Consider the following 21,858-nt stretch of genomic DNA (forward strand, 5'->3'; position numbering starts at 1 on the left):
CACTGGAATGGCCCAATTAAGAACATCCTATTCTTCTCAATGTAATTTAACTATGCCTCTTAGTAAAGCTTTAAAGCTGCATGAATATTAGGAAATTTTGAATGCATTTGCTAATATGCTGATTACATAATCAATGATACTGATCATGTAGTAGGATAAATTGCCACTGACTTTGAACTGCTTTCAAATTCCCCAAACATAAATTACCATAAATTTTTAATTAGAACTAACTTTGTTTCTAGAAAAAGCAACAGACTATCATTTAGTGTATGTAGCTATTTGTAATTCATTGGCTATAATTAGTGTTCTTAATATATCGGATGTAGTCTTTCAACTGAAAATTTTCTTGGAAAAAAAATATTTAGGGCAGACTTCTGGTGTCCTATGTCCATCATGTGCTTATAATCCCATGCGTGATACACAGTCCCATTCCTTATGTTTTGTGTACTAATAAGCTGTCTCTTATTTATACTACTGTGTTCAAGCATCTCATCATAAAATGTCTTTCCTGCAGCTATAGGTCATGGTACATAATCGATGTGTAATATATTCACAGAGACAGAAGGAGGGAAAAAGGGAAGATACAACATTATGCCAATACTGCTGCTAGAAATACTAGCAGCTAATATTTATTGATAATTACTCCATTAAGCATTTTACATACAGTGATGCTGTCAGTGACCTCCAATCAAAAACCGCCAGGAACATGCCTATGCTTGAAAAGTCAGTGTATTACTCATAGCGCAGGAGAATGCACACCATCGGGAAGCATGAGATATCTCATTAAAATTGTGTTAAGAAGGACTTACTACAGGATTTGTGTTCTGATTGACATGGGGTGGGTCCGAAGAAGCTGGGGCTTGCACTAGGTTGAAGGATGTCAGAAAGCAGGGATATTTCCATGCTTAGGATTCTTAATAAGTCTTATATTTAGGGAAGGTGAGCTAATAAAGGGAGGCTAGAGCTGTATCTGGTTAGGAAAAAAAAAACAAAAAACCAGCAGCCATTCGTACTAGCTTGGAGGCAGATTTGTTTGGTATTTTGTGCCTTGGACAATATTTGTGTTTCGTCAGTTTTTAGACTCAATTGTGGAGTTGTCTTATTTTTGTCTTGGTCCATCATGATCACAGAGTGGCCCTGTCTGGTAGTGATGTTCTATAAAACTGTTTGTGTTCAATAGTAGAATAATAGGGTCTAGCAGTGAATGCCAAAATAGTGTGGCAACAAGGCTTAGCTGATAGTATCAAGCTAGCTCCTGGCTGTCAGAGACTGACTTTCTCTTTATTAAGTCATATATTATATAATTTATTTAATCAAAAATCTAATCAGTTTTATGCTATTTTCATCTCAATTCTATTGGTGAGATAAATGCAGGTCAGATGGGTTATGGCACCTGCCCAAGGACACAGTGGTAGTAAATGGACCCAGTATTTGAACATTAGGCCATCTGCTTCCGTGGTTTCAGAGGCTGAACCATTAATCCTAAACTAAACTCTCTATGAATAGACAGACGTATGAGAGAATTACTAATTGTATTTTTCTCCTTTTGAGTCAATTCCTTACTTTAAGAGTTATAAACATTAAAGTCTTTTTCTACTCTAGATCCACTGATAGTGCCTAACATTTTCAATTTACTTTCTCCTTCTTCTCTTACCTCTTCATAAGGCTTTGGTTTGTAAAGTGGTCAGTTTGCTCTGGACCATCATTAGCTCTACTCGTGCAAAGTATATTACTCTCATGCCTTCAGGCTGCAATACTGAAGTCATAGGCATGTTTCTAGGCTGAGCCACCTAAACCCATGAAGAGGTAAAACCCGTCTTTCACCCAAGGAGATGAGCAGAAAAGCTTTCTTGCATCATCCCTGCAACAAGGTCTAAGATTTCTTAGAGATTTGTTTGGCTCACAATTACAGTCACAGCAGCCTCAGACAGCCAACAATACAATGTGGTTTCTCATAATTTTTTTTTAAATGAGTATTTATTTTGAGAGAGAGAGAGAGAGCGTGAGCGAGAGAGCGCACGAGCACAGGCAAGAGAGGAACACAGAGAGAGGGAGAGAATCCCAAGCAAGTTCTGTGCTGTCATCTCACAACTGTGAGATAATGACCTGAGCTGTAATCAAGAATCGGATGCTTCACTGACTCAGACAGCCAGGTATTTCAAGGTTTCACAATTTTAAAATAAAAGAGTTGACAGCTCGATGCAAAATTTTGCTAACGTTGTGTTTACAGATTTGTAACATTTTTGATGCAATTATGAGTGTTCAATATGATAATCATATTGCAGAAGATCTATGCAATGTTAGAGATAAACTACTAGTTTTTAAATTTTTTTTTACATTTATTTATTTTTGAGAGACCGAGTGAGACAGTGCATGAGTGGGGGAGGAGCAGAGTGAGGAGACAGAATCTGAAGCAGGCTCCAACGCTCTGAGCAAGCTGTTAGCCCAGAGCCTGACACAGGCCTTGAACCCATGAACCTTGAGACCATGACCTGAGCTGAAGCTGGATGCTCAACAGACTGAGCCACCAAGGTGCACCTAAACTAATAGTTTTTTTTTTTTAATTTTTTTTTCAACGTTTATTTATTTTTGGGACAGAGAGAGACAGAGCATGAACGGGGGAGGGGCAGAGAGAGAGGGAGACACAGAATCGGAAACAGGCTCCAGGCTCTGAGCCATCAGCCCAGAGCCTGACGCGGGGCTCGAACTCACGGACCGCGAGATCGTGACCTGGCTGAAGTCAGACGCTTAACCAACTGCGCCACCCAGGCGCCCCTAAACTAATAGTTTTAAAACCTAATTTCAAATTCTTTGACATTCTTCCAATGAGAGGTATGCTAATTTTCCTCTCTTGGAATCTGGGCAGGCTTGTAATTACTTTGACTATTAAAATAAGGCTGAAGTGATACAGTGACTTCTGAGGTTAAGGCATAAAAAGCTATGCAGCTTCTGTCTTGATTGTTGGAAAACTCGTTTGAATTCTTAAGCTACCATATGGAAGCTCTGATGACCCTGAGATTCCCCTGATGGACTGATGAACCATCCCTGCCAAGTATGAATTACACCTGTGAATTACATGGTCTTGGACCCTTTAGACCATGTGCCATCATAATACCACTGAAAGATGTCTGACAATACTATAGAGGATAGAAGAATCACACAGCTGAGCCCTGCCTGAATTTCTAAACCACAAAATCATGACATATGATAAAATGGCTATTGTTTTGTCAGAGTTTCATATATAGAAGTAACTGACTAGAATAAATACATTTATCTCTGAAAACTGAAGGATGCACAGAATTTCACATGGGTGGAGAAATGGGCCTTTTTATTTTTATTTTTTGGCTGATGGAGAGATCTGTCTTTTTTGGAAACTCAATTCACCATGAACATGATTGAAACTTTTTTTTAACCCAAAATAATATAAATCTGGACGTGGCCGGGAGAAAAATAAATATTCCTTTAAATTATTTTGCATACATATGCCAACTATTATTTAAGTATTAATAATTCATTCAATCAATGAACCATTTTTTTTCAGAGAATAAATTCTGATTTGGGATTTTCTTTGTGCCAGGCATGGCATTAAGCACTGGGGACATGGTAGTAAGACACATACTATTTCTCCCCAAGGATTTTTTTAGTTTAGAGAAAAAAAAAATACAAACACATAAAAACATTCTGGTACTTTTTTGTGGGATATTTCCAGTCATTTTTTTTTAATTTTTTTTTCAACGTGGGGCTCGAACTCACGGACCGCGAGATCATGACCTGGCTGAAGTCGGACGCTTGACTGACTGCGCCACGCAGGCGCCCCTCCAGTCATTTTTAATCTGTTCAATCATCTGTTTCAATTTCTGGACTCAAATGTCAGCAGGGAAACACATCTCAGTATGATGGGTAGTCTATTGAATGATGAACATAAAGTGATTTGAGACATTAAGAAGGGATTCTGATACTAATACATGCATAAAATACTTAATTGAAGGGAAATGGTTACTTAATAAAAACTGAATTGCCTAATGCAAAATATAGTAAGTAACAAATGTTTGTATCAGGAGACTTCTCAGTTTGAGTCCGTGTTTTTATTTCATATACTTTTTATAAAGTGTGTCTAACATTTTTGCAGTTAAAAAAGCTCTTAAAAATTCTGTCAGTTGTCACTAAATCAATGCATTATTTGCCTTTGGGAAAGGAAATATGTAAACTCAGATGAAGGAAATCATGATTGACCGCAATTTTGAAGTTCAGTTTGTGTAAAGAAAAAAAAAGTTAAGAAATAGGTTATTAAAAAGCCTAACTTTACATTTGATCACTAGTTACTAAAAATGTATAATCTTTTATGACATTATACTCTATCATAAATAATCAAGCTTTTTGCTGAATAAAAATAACTTGAAACTAATTTCTCACTGTAAGTGGTTAGAATATGGAGTAAATAATAAGTGAATTGTTTAGAGACCCATGAGGAGACTGCAAATATAGCATGACTAAGGCTGAAGCAAAGGACAACTAGACTGATACAAGGCCAGGGAAGGAATTGAAAGAAATCATTACACAAATCATTTATAAGTTCTATGCAGAATTCATAAAGGGAGACATGAGGAAAATTCTAGGACCACGTACACTTGCACATTGATGGTGTTAGCCGTTATTCACACAGACCAGAACTCATCCCGCAGGTGACCCATAAAATGATTTTGGGTGGTAGAATAGCAAAACGTGAAAGAAAATAAAATCTCATGTTGAAAAAGCCTTTTGTCTTTTAATTCATCTTTTAATTAATATACCAAAGGGTTCAGTTTGGCACTGGTATGTCCTGAATACCATTCTAACACTTGCTTCATCTACCAAAGAATAGGTTATGGCACAGAGCCTTCAAAAAGAACACTGTCTTGACAGAATAAAATTGCATGGCTTTTTTTTCTTTGTATTTATTTTGATATTTACCTAATTTGTTTTTTGTCAAACGACACTGATTTTTCTTTTCGTAAGTAACAGAAAAATAGGCTTCCCAGAATTCTAAAAAGCTACACATAAATATTTAATGGGACATACATGGTTACCGCCAGAGCTTTCTTCTCCAGAATGAAGATACATCCCTATGGAATCAGAAGTTGGTTCCACAGCCAAATCTGCCAACAAATTTTTATACACACACACAAACATACATATATATAAAGAGAGTCTATATATAGCCTATATAGTGTCTGTGTGTGTGTGTACGTGTGTATATATACACATACACATATATTCATTCCAGATTCCGATCCTGACCACTTCAACCACTACTTCCTTTGTCACAGCCGCCATCATCTCCCACTCCAATTAAATAGCAACAGTTTCTAACTGATGTGCCCCTTCCTACCCCTTCCCCTAGAGTCCATTCTCAAAACAGCAACCAAAGTGTCTCATAAAAACCGTGGCTGCTCTATTCGGAATTCTGAATATCCCCCTATTTTATTCAGGATGAAAGTCCATCTACTTGCAATGTCCTACTAGGGCCTGGCTGCTGGTTATCTACTCGATCTCATCTATTACAAATCTCATCTTGCTTCCACTTACTGGCAAAAGTGTTCCTACGAATGTTATGTCTTCAAGAAGTTTGATTACTAAGGGCGCCTGGGTGGCTCAGTCAGTTAAGCAGCCAACTTTGGCTCAGGTCATGATCTCACGGTTTGTGAGTTTGAGCGCCGCATCAGGCTCTGTGCTGACAGTTCAGAGCCTGGAACCTGCTTTGGATTCTGTGTCTCCCTCTCTCTGAGCCCTCCCCTGCTCATGCTCTGCCTCTCTCTGTCTCAAAAATAAATAAAACATTTTAAAAATTAAAAAAAAGAAGTTTGAATACTAATACACGTATTTCCAGCTAAATTGGATTCTGATAATAATTTTTACTAGATGTTTCTATTTCATTTTTAATTTTTGAAACAGGTATATAGTCTCTTAAATAGCTAATGTTTTATGCAGTTGAGATGGTGAATTTCTGATCTTTATAAAATACAATGTTTGAAAATATTAACGCTTTATAAGTTCCATTATTCACTAGCTCTCAAGGCCAGCTTTGTTTTTCCTCATAAAGGCCCAAATCCTATGGTTTAGAATCAGATTTAAATAGCCGAAATAAGAGGATGTTCAGGCAAGCAGGAAGACAAGCTGATGACCGTGCACTCCATTATTACCATGCTCCCAAAGCTCTCTGTTTTATACTGCACATCATGTATCAGTAAAAATGTGGCAATGACAAGGTAATAAAAGGATGATTAGCTTTAATGTACTCCCTTTCATGTTTGTGGTGAGAGCAAATATGAACTAATTTATACCCTTAGCTATTTTTCTTTTCTGTGTGTATTGTAACAAATGTGAAAATTGCTGGTGTAAGTGCCATCGATCAATTGAGATAAACGCAAGTTGAGTTCAATGAATCTTTAACAAATTTTCATATGGCTGCCCTTCTTGGTAAAAATTGTTCGTAATTTCTCTGTCAGCATAAACACCGTAGAATCCTGGGAACTACAGGTTCCGGTAGGTGACATGGATTTTTTGATTAAGCAAGTGAATCAAATATCAACAAATCAAGTTAGCTAGCAATTGAGGGGTACAGAACAAAAAAATCATAAAGCGTGCATTTGATCTTAAAGCTGCATTTTATGTTATCAACAGTACAGCTAATCAATATTTTTGAAAGGACTTGGACAACAGTAAAATAATACAGGCAGTCAGTTTTCAATAACTCTAAATAAAATGTACATACAAGTTATTCACTTTTAATCTGGGACTTTATTTCTGGATATATCCTTTATATAGTATGAAATATAATCAGAATGATTAATAGAATCATCAACAAATTTAATGATATACTTAATATACCAACAGTGGATATATCTGGGAAGACAGCTGAGATTGTTTACCTGAGCAGAATACAGTGGAATATTATTTAATGATAAAAGGGATGAACTATCAAGTCACACCAAGACAGAGATGAATTTTATATATTTTTTTAAAGTTTATTTGTGAGAGAGAGGAGGAGACAGAGAGGGTGCGTTTGAGTGGGGGAGGTGCAAATAGAGAGGGAGAGAGAGAATCCCAATCAGGATCCATGCTGTCAGCTGAGAGTCTGACATGGGGCTAGATCCCACAAACTATGAGATCATGACCTGATTCAAAATCAAAAGTCAGGTGCTTAACCAACAACTGAGCCACCTAGGCACACCGAAAAGATAAATTTTAAATGCATATTGCTAAGTGAAAGAAGTTAGCCTGGAAAAGGTGCATGCTATGAAAAGAGAGTAGAAAGAGGGTAGGAAAAAGTCATTTTACAATGAAGTCACCTGACAAACATTATCTCAGCCAATGTTTTTAAGGTCAACATCAACAGTGGCAAATCACATTGATATGACAGACCATGACTTGATGACATAATTTAATATCATTTGATGATAATGGTATAATGGTAATGTCACTTTACTTTTGTGGTCCTCCTCTCTAAAACCCTAACTCCAGTATAATCATGAGAAAAACACCAGTGAAATCCCATTTGTGGAACATCCCATAAAATACCTGATCAATACTCATCACAACTGTCAATGTCACTGAAAAATAGTCAAGTATGAGAAACTTTCACAGCTCAAAGAATGCTATAGAGACATTAATACCATTTCATCAATTGTGACAAATATATCATACTAATATAAAATATGGGAAACTGGGTTTGGGGAACATGGGAACTCTATACTATCTGCCATTCTCCCATAAATCTAAATTATTATAAATAAAAGGTTTATTTACAAAGGAATGTAGCACGGTATCTGAATTTTAACTGTAATATTGTTTTAAGGGAGTATTAAAGTTACACTGGCATTGGTGTAATCACTAAGGCAAAAAGTATGGAAGTTCCTAAAAATATTAAGAACAGAGCAACCATAGGACCCATTAATCCCACATCTAAGTATACATCCAAAGAAATTGAAGTAAGGATCTTGAAGGGATATCTGCAATCTCATGTTCACTGAAGCACCATTCATAATAGCCAAGGCACGGAAGCAACCTGAATATTCACTGATAGATAAATGGATAAAGAAGACGTGGCACATACATACAATGGAATGCTATTCAGCCCTTAAAAAGAAGCAAATCTTGCATTAGTGACAACATGGATTATGCTAACTAAGATAAGCTAGACAAAGAAGGACCAACACTACATGACTTATATGAGGAATATAAAATAGTCCAACTCATAGAAGCAGAGAGGAGACTGGTGGTTTCCAGTAGTTTGGGGAAGGGAGAAATGGAGAGATATTAGTCAAAGGATACTGAGTTTCAGCTATAACAGATGAGTAAGTCCTAGAGATCACATGCAGCATAGTGTCTATAGTTAACAATAACGTACTACATACTTAAAAATTTGCTAAGAAAATGTATCTTAAGTGTTCTCATCACATACAAAAACATAATAATAGTACAATAAAGAGACTTTTGGAGGTGATGGTGTAGAATGTGCGAATGGTTTCAGATATATACTTCTCTCCAGACTCATCAACTTGTGAACATTAAATATGTACAGCTTTTTGTACGTCAATCATACCTCAATAAAGTGGTTAAAAAAATGAAAAGTTAAAGCAAAAAAAGGGGCAGTGGCATAAAACCACCATTGTAATCCTGACTGCTTAAACTCAAAATGCATGCCCTCAATGAACAATTCATGATTTCCCTAGACAGATAACTCTTTTTTTTCTCTGAATTCACATATCATTTTATTGGTTGATTTTGTCTAAACAAAAGAATAATTTCCTTTTCACAGTTACATAAATTGCTAAAGTAATATGTACCTCATTTCCATTTAGTGTTTGTGACTATCCAGTTTTAGGACCCAATTATTGACATAAATAAATTTGGTCCCAAGTAATTTTAACAAGGTAAAATATTCTCTATGCTATTTTTATACTCAATTTATAAGATGAATAAATATGTTTTCAGAAGCATACATTTAAACCACACTTCAAACAGGACTATCAGAACTTAAATGAATTTTTCAGTTGTCTGAAATGATAGAACACTTCTCAATATATTCAGATAAATTTCATGTCTTAGTGTGGCAGTCTTCAGCATAGTTCAGCATTCTTCTGGTTTTCCTTCCATTGAAACAGTAGGATTGCATTTCCCTACCTCTTGAAGTAAAAGTGACCATGTGACTGACATTGCCCACTGAAATATGAGTGGAAATAATATATATGACTTCTAGGTGGAAACTTGAGGAGTTACTGTGCAATTATCCATATCTAATTTTTCTGTCTTTGTAAGCATGAGAGCACAACTAGACATTGAATCTACTTCACAGTGGGTCTCTGAATGAGGATGATGTCGAGCTGAACCTACTGGCTACTCTGTGCTGTTAATGTAGCATGAGCAAAAAATAAACCTTTGCCATTTTAATCCACCGAGATTTTTAGAGTTGTTATTGCAGCATAATCTTACCTGTACTGACAGATGCACTTATTACCTTTTTTATTTATTTATAAGAAATATATGGCTCATGGTTTCTGAAACAATGTGTTAAAAATAAAATACCAAATACTGAATGCCTATATATTAAACATGAACTGATGTGATATGCTCTTTTCCTTCAAAAAAATCATTTCATCAGATTGGAGGGCATGTAATAGGTTATCTGTCAACAAGTTGTCACTTTGATCATGTAAAAAGAAAGTCACTTTGTAAATCCTTTAATTTAAAATGTTTAATTATTAAATTTACCCAGAATCCTATCTGCCATGCTCAGTTATGACACCAATCAAAAATTAAAAATTGTACTGATCAAAAATAGAGATTGTAATGACTTGACAGCTGAAGGCACCTAACTTTAAAGGCTGATAAAAGTTCAAAAAGTTGGTAAGTATGTTTGAAAATGCACCATTTCTGCGACAAGTATCAACTTCCTAGAAAGGAATTTGCTTTGTGGTTTACATACTAGATACGTCAATATGCATTACATTTCAAATAAATCAGACCATAAAGGTTGGAAATGTGTGTTCCTGGTCCCCACCATCAGGTGGATCCAAATGACAAGCTCTGGCCAATAAAATGTGAGCAAATTCGATGCACGTTATTTTCAGGCTGTGCAACTGTACATTCTATGCCTGATTTCTCAGTCCATCTTCCCTCTCTGAAATCAAAGAAGCCTCATTTTCCAGGTAGGGCAGGTGAAAGATGGCATAATCTCTGTCAATACTGCACTATCTCCTGTGGTCCCCTTACACTCAGCATGCCTTAGAAAATTGCCTTTTTATTAAATATTCCTTGAATTATACTAATTTAAATATGCCATTTGTTTCCTGCTGGGCCCTGACACAAACAATTAGATCATGTCCCAGAGTCTTATGTAGAAAATAACACCATCTCCCTCCAACTGGCCTGTGATAAATGTGTAACATCAGGGAGAAATAAACCTCATATTTAAGTCACTGAGATTTGGAGATTGTTTGTTAAGGCACTATAACCCTAGTCCATCCTGACAAATACACCTATATAGACTAAATAAAGATTCATATGAACACACTTTCCTAAAATCTCCAGCCAGGGGAGACTGGTAAGGGAGTGTAAAGAAAAAAAAGAAAAAAGCCCAAAGAAGGTAAAATATCAAGGATGGTTTTAGCCTAATCTTTCAGGGGAACTATGGAAGAAAATTTTACCTCAAAATTTGCTTCAAACAGAAGCAAGAGAGCTTGAGTTTCACACTGAACATTCAATGATCACTGATGGAGGTTTTATTACACCTCTGTATGTGGGTAGAAGCTCCAAGGGTAGTTTTTGAAGAAGTGCTAAAAAAAATAGTTCAAAGAGCCTAATTTGAAATTAGCACAAACAGTATCCACTAGGACAATTTCCAAAACAGAACATGTTTTTATCAATAAACATTAGTTATAATCCACAGCATACCTTTAGAAGGACAAACAACAGCAGTTATATTTATAAAGGTCACAGAGAAATTAAAAATATGAGGTCTCCAAAAATATGAGGTCTCAAACGAAAAAAAAAATAATTAGGTACCCAAATTTTAGGAAGTTTTCTGTTCTAAGAAAGATGTCTTGGTTAACTTACTTCTTCAGCTGTCAGTCACATAATCAAAATAGTGATTGAAGAACAATATCAGGTGGTATGTATCCAAGAAATTTTATTATTTCTCTAACTGAAAAATGATTATGGGACTGCTACACACCTACAGGGAATATAACAACAAATATAAAAAAATTCTGTATACGTTCTAGTGAGAGAGAGAAAAAAATACAAATGAGTTATGTTACATTATTAGGTGGTAAAAATGTTATGAGGAAAATATCAGCAAAGTAGGGGAAAGGCAGTAAAAAGAGAATGGGCTATTTTAGATAGTGAAGTAAAAGCAGGTCTCTGATCAGATAACTTGAGCCAGAGACCTTGTAAACTGAGTAAGTGAGCCTTGAAGGTATCTGGGAGAAAAACACTCTAGGTAGAGGATACCTCAAGTGCAAGTTGTGAGAGCCTATACCAGGTTCATTGTGCTCAGGGAACAGTGAAGGACAGTCTTCTGGTCATACCTAATGGAGGAAAGAATTGAATATTGGAATATGCAGTTGGAGAGAGAGCTAAAGCCAGACGCTGCAAGTCCTTGTAGGCCAAGGTAAGGCTTATTTGTGTGTGTTATGTATGTGTGCATGTGTTTATTGTTGTTGTTTTTACCTTTAAGCCATTAGAAGATCTGAACATGGGATTTGCATTACCTGATTCTGGACATGAAGAAGCAACAGAATACAAGCTTAATCTCCCACCACAACCAGAAGACTGTATATAATATATGAAATGACTGGTTTCATGCATTGGATAATGCATAGCACTAGAATGTGATCCCTCCAAGAAAGGAAAAATGAGCTGAGCTCTAGAGATTTCCCAACTCCTGGCCTGAATACAATGTCTAGATTGTATTCACAGAGAGGGGCAAGAATGCAAACAAGAGTCTGGCAATTGCACTGAGTTGATTAGATGGAGACTAGAGTTTAGAGAGGCTTAAGGGACTGTAGTAAGGCAGAGTTACAGGGTTGGGTGGGGGGAAATATGTAAAAACACAGCTCCAGAAATCCAGATATGGGTTCCCTTTAGTCATTGCTGAATACTTGCTTGTATCTACATAGAGTAAAATTCCACAAGGCTTGGCCAAAAATACCCCGAAGTTATAAGATAAAATACTGGTAAAGCTCACATAAAGCAGGCAGGTGTTCAAAGTCTAACCAGCCAGAGAATAGTGTCCTTGGTCATCAGCCAGGTCATTTAGTGGAGACCTCAAAAGATTCCTATCTCAGAAATATGGCTTAATTATCCCTAGAATGAAGTCTACTCTAGATACACCCTAGAAAATCTTAAAAGCTGGATCAAAGTCATAAATTTCTTTGAAATAACTCAATTGTCAAAATTAACTGCCACAACAGTAGCATAGGATTCATAAAGTACGGCCTCCAATCAATATGTATTATACATGCTAAAAATCAGGAAAAAGTAACCCATAACCAAGAAAAAAATCATTCAATATAAAAAGACACAGAAACAAGATAAATGATTAACAGACAAGGATGTTAAATACTTATTACATCTATGAACAAGAATTTAACTAAAAACACAAAGATAGTGAGGAAAGAAACTAAAGATATTTAAAAATGCAACTTCTAAAGATTAAACCAATATCTGAAATTAAGATATTGCTAGATTGGCAGATTAAACACTGCAGAATAAAAACATCAGTGAATCCGAAAACACAGAAATTGAATGAAATCAATATGAAACAAGAAGAAGAAAAATGGAAAACAATTAAAAGAGCCTCTTTGACTTATATAATATATTAAACAGTCTAACATACATATAATTGGTCTCTTAGAGGAATCAGAGGGAAAATACAGTGGGTGAAAATTTTCCTAATTTGATAACAGATTACAAACCCACAGATCCAAAAAGCTCAATGAATTTAAATAGTATAAACATGCATGTGAATATGCCAAGCTATATTACATTTTAATCAAATTTCTGAAAACCATGAATAGGAAGAAGAATCTTAAAGGCCATCAGGGGAGGAAAGGCACACAGATGCAGAGGAATGACTGGAAGAAGCAATGGAATGCCATAATTAAATAACTGAGGGGAAAACAAAGAGTACCTGTTTATCTAAAATTGTTATCTAGTAAAATATATCCTTTAGAATTATTACAAAGAGCCTCAGATGATGGCAGTGAAAGTAATGGAACTATTGTAGAATTTGATGGTGGTGGTAGTTACACAACTCTATGTATTTATAGAACTGTACACAAAAAAGAATATTAACTTAATGACCACTACACTTCAATGGAAAAGAAAAAGATGCAATATAAATAATTTTATTCAAATAAAAGCCATAGAATTTGTTCCAAATGGACCTACACTCCAAGAAATCTTATATTTTTTCATAAAGAGAAATGATACCAAGTGGAAACTTGGATCTACACAAAGGAAGGAAGAATTACATCAAATATATATACACACATATATATAGGTATATATATATATATTTATGTATATATGTGTATACTTATGTATACATATGTGTATATATGTGTATACTTATGTATATATATATACATATAGATATATATGTATATGTACATATATATGTGTATATATACATATATATATCTATATGTATATATACACATATATATATATATATATATATATATATATATATATATATATGGGATCCTGGGTGGCTCCGTCAATTAAGCATCCAACTTCGGCTCAAGTCATGATCTCGCGATTTATGAGTTTGAGCCCCACATAGGGCTCTGTGCTGACAGCTCAGAGCCAGGAGCCTGCTTCAGATTCTGTGTCTCCCTCTCTCTCTGCTCCTCCTCCACTCAGGTTCTGTCTCTCTCTCATAAATAAACATTAAAAATTAAAATACATTAATACTAATATGTAAAAATGTTAATGTAATACATAGTACATATTAATATAATACACATATTACTATATTATATATTTTATATAATACATATGTATACGATAATGAATAATGGCTGCCATTATGCATGTATGCCAGTATATATACACGTAGGGGACAAAAGAGGAAAACAGTTGGCCAACATAACACAGGACTCCGTTACTTCTCCACATATTCCCAATATTCACTCTTCACTTTTCTCTACCTGTTCTGTATCTCAAGTGGCTGACCAATTCAGAGTGAATCTATAAACTATCTTGTCTTCTGATTTCCAATGAGGTTCAGTCAACAAAAAGCACAGGAAGGAGATTAGAGGAAGGGAAAAAGGGACAGATTGTTACTTCTCCAGCTTTGCTGCTTCAAGTTCTCCAAGGTAACATCTCTATTTCTTTTTTAAATAGTTTAATCCATTCACTTATTAATGGATATTGGTAACGTATACAGTTTTCAAATATTCTAAATAAAGCTTCATGAACATTCAGTGTATACTTTTATATATGGAACATATGCTTTTACTTCTCCTAGGTAAATAACAAAGACTGGAATGATTGCATGATAAGGTAGATTTACGTTAAACATTTGAAGAAAGAGTCAATTTTTTTATCATTTTACATTCCCACCAGGCAGTATCTAAGAGTTACAACTTCTCCACATACTAACACTAGATACGGTATTTTTAATTTTAATCATTCTAATAGGTGTGTAGTAATTTGTTTTTATTATGCTATTTATTTGCATTTCCTTAGTGAGGCATGACATTGATCATCTTTTTATATGTTTATGCTCCCTCTATGTATCTTCTTTGGTAAAATGTCTGATCAAATCTTTTCCCTATTTATTATTTATTATTTGTCTGTTTTGTTTTATTATTGTATTTTGAGATGTCTTCAAATAGTCTGGACACACAAGCACAAATAATCAGGTATATGATTTGAAAGTGTTTCCCTCAGTTCAGAGCTTGTATTTTGATTCTCTTAACAGTGTCATTTGAAAAGTAGAAGTTTCTAATTTTGATCAAGTTCAATTTATTTATTTTTCCTTTATACAAAGCATACTTTTGATGTATCCAAGAAATCATTTTGTATGCATAAAAAAATCAAATCATCCTTATGTACACCTGAAACTAATAGAATATTGTATATAAATTAAACTTTGATAAAAATTTTTTGCCTAACCCAAGGTCACCAAGATGTTCTCCTATGTTTTTATCTAGAAATTTTATAGATATAGGGGTTAGATTTTAAAAGATATGGATCAAAGTTCAATGTTTTTTGGCATAACAATATCCAATTCTTCTAAGACTGTCTCTTAAAAAGGCTATTTTTTATCTATTAAATTGCCTTTGCACCTCTGCCAAAAATCAGTTTCCATATAGGTATGCATCACGTTTTGGACTATCAACTCTGTGTAATTGATCTATTTGTCTACGATAATACTAGTATCACACTGTCCTGATTACCCCAGCTTTACCATAGTTCTTGAAATCAGGTAGTCCTTCAAATGTGTTCTTTAATTTTGCCAGCTTCTCTTGGCCATCTTTTGTTCTTTTCATTTTAGCATAAGAATGTTAAAATCAGCTTGTGACTGTCTACACAGTGCCTGCAGAGACTGTGGTTACAGTTATGTTGAAATCTACCGATCAATTTGGAAAGAACAAGGATGTTGAAAGTTTGAGTAACATGTTGATAGTGTGAAATACCATCTAAAAAAATGCTAAAATACTCTTCTTACTGCATGAAATTGTAGGATTTTTTCCTTTTTTCATGATTTGTGAATTTCTAATACTGGAGATTTCAGGACTTGAAATCATGGCTAGAAATGGTGAGAAAAAAACAGTATTTGGTCACATCATGATTGAATTATTAGTAGTAGTAGTAGTATTTGTTTTTGAATTATTTTTTCTTTAGATGTTAAAAATGAAAATATCAACAAGCCATCCAAGACCCTAAATGTTTTGCATTTTTCCTGTCTTCTTGTATGTTGTTTCACCCTCAATCTGACTCACTATTCCAGACACACTGGCTTCTTCATGTTTTCTGAGTATGCCACAGTTAATTCTACCCTAGATTTTTGCTTGTGCTGTTATTTCTACTGGTAATGTCCTTTCCCAAAGGGCATGGATGGCCTCTTGTACATTCAGATCCCTTCTCTTAGCATTTCATGAGAATAACTATCAACTAGGCAAGAGGGGGTAGAAGAGAGAAGAGAGTAAGATTAGATTCAGAGACTTCTTACTTGCTACAGGTTTTTGGTTTTGTTTTTTACTTTTAAGAACGTATCCCTATATTAAGTTACTGTTATTTGCTTATTTTCCAGAATTCTCTAAAAAGTAAGGTAGAGAATAGAACAGTCTAGCCCACCACTGTATCTGCTGTCCATAGAAGAGTGCCCAGCATATACTGTGTATGAACAAATAAATGTGAAGAAGGAAGATATGAAGATGAGAAAGAACTTTCAAAAGTGGATTTCAAACTTTTTCTCATTTGTTGGCCTTGGGTCATTTGCATTCTGTTTTGAATCTGCATAAATTAGCTTTCTTACTGGGAGTTGAAATGTTATCTAGTTTGTTCTTTGGGAAATAATAAAGTGAGATGAAATTGAGATGGCATTTGGCCAGTATTCCCTCTCTTGAATTCTTCTAGGGAGATGTATACACAAAGGATGAAGCATGGCAGAGTAAAACTTTATTACTGGTTGACATTTTGTCCCCACAGCCCAATGAAGAATGCTAGTGATGTAGGCTGGAACAACTGGAGAAATCATTTTTTAATCTGCATTAAAGGGCTATGTAAACCAGAATAAAGAAGGTCAAAAGGTTGGTTTTTGTTAATTTCCACCCCCAATCAACAGACACAATTATCAAGTCTGCACTGCAGAGAAAGAGAAGGACTGGACAGGCATACAACTGCAGTGGTTGGTAAAAATTGATTTTAAAAAAGTGTTTTATTTTCTATCATCACAGACCATGATTAATATCCGCTTGCTCAGGTACCTTTTTGAAAGGAAGAAACAGTTTCTTACGAGAGATGAAATTGCTCTCTCATACATTCCTGTTTCTGAATCTCTGCCAAACTCAAGGGATGACAGCTGACTCTCTTGCTGTAGTAAGCTCTGAACAAACAGTGTCCTGTGTTTGTTTTTATTTGGGTAGACTTCCTTTATTTCCACAAAAGAGAGACCAAAATAAGACAGATAAAACCTTTATCCCCATGCACAAGGAAAAGTGATAAAATGCTATCATAGCATTCTAATTTCTAAAATGAAGTATTTCTCACCTTATTGACAAGGATTGATACCTTGAAAAAATTTTAGATTTCCATTAACTTCCTTGAACCATAGTAGACTTAAAAATCACAATAACACATAAAAATGATTGTTCATACTTTCATTAACAAATAAGAGGAGAGAGCTCTATTGCTCTACCTATCTATCTGTAGGATTTTACCACTCCATGACGAAACAAGAGGGAATTATGTAAAGGCTGATACCGAAGATTCTCCCATGCCCTTTTCCTTGTGACCACTACCAGCTTCTTAATGAGCAAGACTCTACAAAAGGTTTAGGACAGAAAAAAATAATCTCCATTCATGTGAACCCTCTCCCTCTTATCCCCTACCTCAACAGTTCCACAGTCTCTAACCTTTTGTAATATACCTTCCAAATTCCCAATTTTTTTGTCACTTTGGTAATGAATATGAAGACACCCAATTACATTCTAAGTGATGGTAGGGCAAAGGTACAGTTTTATATCCTGTGAGAGGTGTGATTTTAAGATAATCAAAATTTCCACATGGGCAAAATGGGTCTCCTCTTAGCAGAGAGTTAGACACTACGCTAAATGCTTTATCCACATCATCTAATTTAATCAACACAATGGTCAAGCTAGGTAGTTATGTCTTCTTCATTAAAATATGGTTAAGAGTGAGAATGAGCCAGGTGTAGTGCCTTCCTATCTATGACATCATGAGAAAGCAGACTTGCTAATATTTGAAACCATGTCCCCTTGGCCCTAAACACTCTTCTTGGTCAATACTTAATCAACACCAAATATTTTAAAAATATTCTTGGAATGTGGCATGCTTTAGAGACATGTGCAACACAGTCACCCAACCATTTTCCAAATATGGAGAGTGATCTCAGCTTCTTTTTCTTTAAAAGTCTCTTCCAGAGTAGCCAGATCATTGTTGAAGACACAAGATCTTGGTAATTGGGCTTCAGGTTGGCTCAGCATATTCTCTGCTCTTCTGATTCAATGGGAAATTAAGTCAATCTGATCTGTTCCTTAAAACGTACTGTAACATGGGTTGGAAGAGAAAAAAAAAACTATTTCAAATGCTTTGAAAAGTCAAGGACCAGCTTCTTAGCCCAGGTCTCCCAGAAAAAAAAAAAAAAAAGCCTGAGGCAAAGCTTCAGGTAAAATAGAGCTTGTATTGTAACCTCAGGCCAGCAAGAATAAGGGAGAAAAGCAGCCAGTCAAGGAAGAGGTGAAAGCAAGTACAAAGTGGTGAATTACTGAATTAACCACATCATGACAACTTCAGCTGTGTATGTGGAATACTGTGACTCAAAACAGTCTATTAGGAAAAGTACAAAAGAAAGAATTTATCTGCCTGCTCTTGAGCAGCTTCTGGAACTCACTGGTCAGGTTTGTCCCTCAGGAATTAACACTCCCAAACTTTCAGGTTTGGCAACCTGACCCCTCCAGCGTTGCCTCCAGGAAATCTGTTTCTCAAATCCCATGGTTTAGTTCCTCAACCAAATGTGAGAGTGGAGGGCATATATATTGTCTTCATAGGTCCAGTTGGGACAGATCTGGGAACTGGAGCCTTCACAGCTGCCACTCTGGAAAGGTACAATTGTGGTGATGCTAATATCTGGTCCTCCTCCTGGGGCTGCTAAAACAGCCTGTGGTCTCAGTCAACAAGTTGAATGGTGGGATTAAATGGCTAACATTCAGGCAGTTTATATGTGTGTGTGTGTGTGTGTGTGTGTGTGTGTGTGTGTGTGTGTGTGTGTGAGATGTGTACGTATGCACACACAGAGGCAAATTGGGAGTGGTGGGCAGAGGAAACAGAGAATTTGAGAAGATATACAGTCTCACGTAGCAACTTCTTGAAATCTGCATTCAATATTTCTGATGATTCTCTATTTCCTAATGAGCAATGCATATGAATGAGTTTTGTAATTTTTAAAATAATACACAATGGCAGAATAAATTTTAATGACACATCCCAAAGTAAACCATTCTATAGACTTTAGCCATCTATTAGTTTATTTAATAAATCCCCACCATCCACTGAGTTATTAGGCTCTATTTCAGGAACTAGAGTTGACAGCAGTTGAACAAAATAGACAAAAATTTCTGTCCTGGTAGGGCTTAAACTATTAAGATAACTATTAAGATAGTGTCAGCCAGAGAGAAATCTTATGAAGAAAGTAAGATGGTGCATTGTGCAGAAAGGGAGGGATAGAGTTAATTTAAATTGCTTTAACTGAATCCCTAATGATAAGAAGGAAACAGCTAAGCTAAACTGGGGGTGCAGGGGGATTACAAGTTTTTGAGGGAGAACAGACCCCAAGTGCAAAGATCCAACAGTAGGAATAAACCTGGTGTGTTTGTAGAAAAAAAAAAAAGAAACCTCTTTTCCCCATCCTTTTTTGCTAGTTGAGATATGGAGCTAAAGTTTATATGAAAAATGACATCTGCGAAGAAACATTCTTTCCTAAGAATGCTTTTGAGGGACGATGGGGGCAGGTGTATAGTAGAAAGTATTTCTTTATTTCCTTTAAAGGGGTAACTGTGATAGAAATGCAGCCATATTCATGGTTCCCAGAGATAAATTATAGTAGGGTAAACCCTGATCAGCCATGAGGCGTGGCTAATTTTTACCTCAGGGGTTTTAGTGCATAAAAGTTGATGCTCTCACGAAAAAAAGAAAATTTTGTCTTTGGTCATAGGAACAGATTTCTGACACAAAATTGGTCTTGTACCCAAAGGGTAAAACTTTGAAGCCTAAGTCTTGTTCAATATTTAAGCCAAAGGCCAACGTGACTGCATTTCTTTTAACATAAATTTTAAATTCAAAAGGCAAATACAAATCAAATATACCCACAGATAAATGCATACAAGTTATTTTCTCCCCCCACCCCCCGCCCCGCCCCCTGGGAGAACTTTGTGTCTTGTTTTGCGAAGTATTTACTGAATCTCAAACAAGAGCTGGAAGGAAAGATGGAGATGGAAGAAGAGAAGGAGGAGAAACGTAGCTGCCATGACTCATCTCTCACTAATGTTACAGATGCTTCCATAAATCAATGGTATACAATTATTTTCTGTATATCAAACTGACATTTTCTTACAGTAGTAATAACAAGGGCTAGCAAAGAGGAGGTCTATTCGATACTATTATTTGATAAAATAAGCATCTTTTTGGGAATCAGGGTCTGTCAAGAGCCTTCAAAAATTAGTGTTTATTTAAATAATACCAAATTTAATAACCTTAATTTTTAGGGGAAAATTGGAGTTATAGAAATGTTATTTCATCAACACATTGATAACAAAATATAACAATTTAAACACAAATTAAAATACAAAGGAAAGAGAAATTTACAAAATGAGGGAAATTTAAATTATGGCATAGGGCAAGGGTGGGAAATTAGAAAAAGTATTTGTTTTAAAAACAGAACTGCTTTTGGGGTGCCTGGGTGGCTCAGTTGGTTAAGCACCAACTTCGGCTCAGGTTATGATCCCACAGCTTGTGGGTTCGAGCCCCACGTCGGGTTCTGTGCTGACAGCTCAGAGCCTGAAGCCTGCTTCGGATTCTGTGTCTTCCTCTCTCTCTGCCCCTCCCGTGCTCATGCTCTGTCTTGCTCTGTCTCTGTCTCTCAATAAATGTTAAAAAAAAAATTAAAAAATAAATTATAAAAAATACCAGGACTGCTACTGACATGAAAAAAACATACACTATTAAGAAGAGAAATTGGGAGCAATGCCATATTGTGTTAGAAATTTTTAGATATTCACCAAATTTCACATTCCCACTTCCACAGAACAGAGTTGTTATACTTTAAGTGATTGTTAAGCCAATTACTATGTTTTCTAGCTTCTCTTACATCTAGATGAGTGCATGAGACTTCAGACTGTGAAAAGAAGATGAACAGAATTTATGTGTGCCATTCCCAGCCATGGCTTTTATAAAGTAAGTGTGTTTTCTCCACACCTTTTTTTTAACCCTGTCTTACAGGGTTAAACAAACAACTACAATGTCCTAGAGGGTGGAAGAGACACCACATGAAAGAAGCCTGCCTCCAGGTATCACTCCTTGGAATTGAGTCCCCTAGACACAAGGAATAGTCAGATCTGTGTATAAGCAGAAATAAGTTTCTATTGTATTTGAATCTTTATGTTCTCTGAGGCTGTTCAGTAGCTAGTGTTACCTAATTCAGGAGTCTACGACCTATAGTGAAAAATAATAATGTATGTAAGAAAAGTATAAAGGGACAAACTATATGTACTCATTTGATGCATTTAACCATCCATTACCCCAGAAAGTCCCTTGTGCTTCTTTCCTGTACCCTCCTCAAAAAAATCATTCTGATTTCTATCACCAGAGATGAGATTTGCCTATTCTTGAAAATCATATAAATGCAATCTTCACATACCCCCTACAAATATCTAACTTAAAAAAAAATGTTATTGTTAGATAACCTTCTATTCACTGAGGAGTTGAAAAAAATTTACAAAAAGTTTTTATGTACCCTGGCTTCCCCAAGAGTTAATATGATTTTTAGGGATTGAATGTTTGTGCCCCACAAAATTCATGTTGAAACCCTAACCCCCAGTATGATAATACCAGCAGGTGGAACTTTGG

Source organism: Prionailurus viverrinus, chromosome E2 (genome assembly GCF_022837055.1).
Source record: "Prionailurus viverrinus isolate Anna chromosome E2, UM_Priviv_1.0, whole genome shotgun sequence".
Taxonomy (NCBI): domain Eukaryota; kingdom Metazoa; phylum Chordata; class Mammalia; order Carnivora; family Felidae; genus Prionailurus; species Prionailurus viverrinus.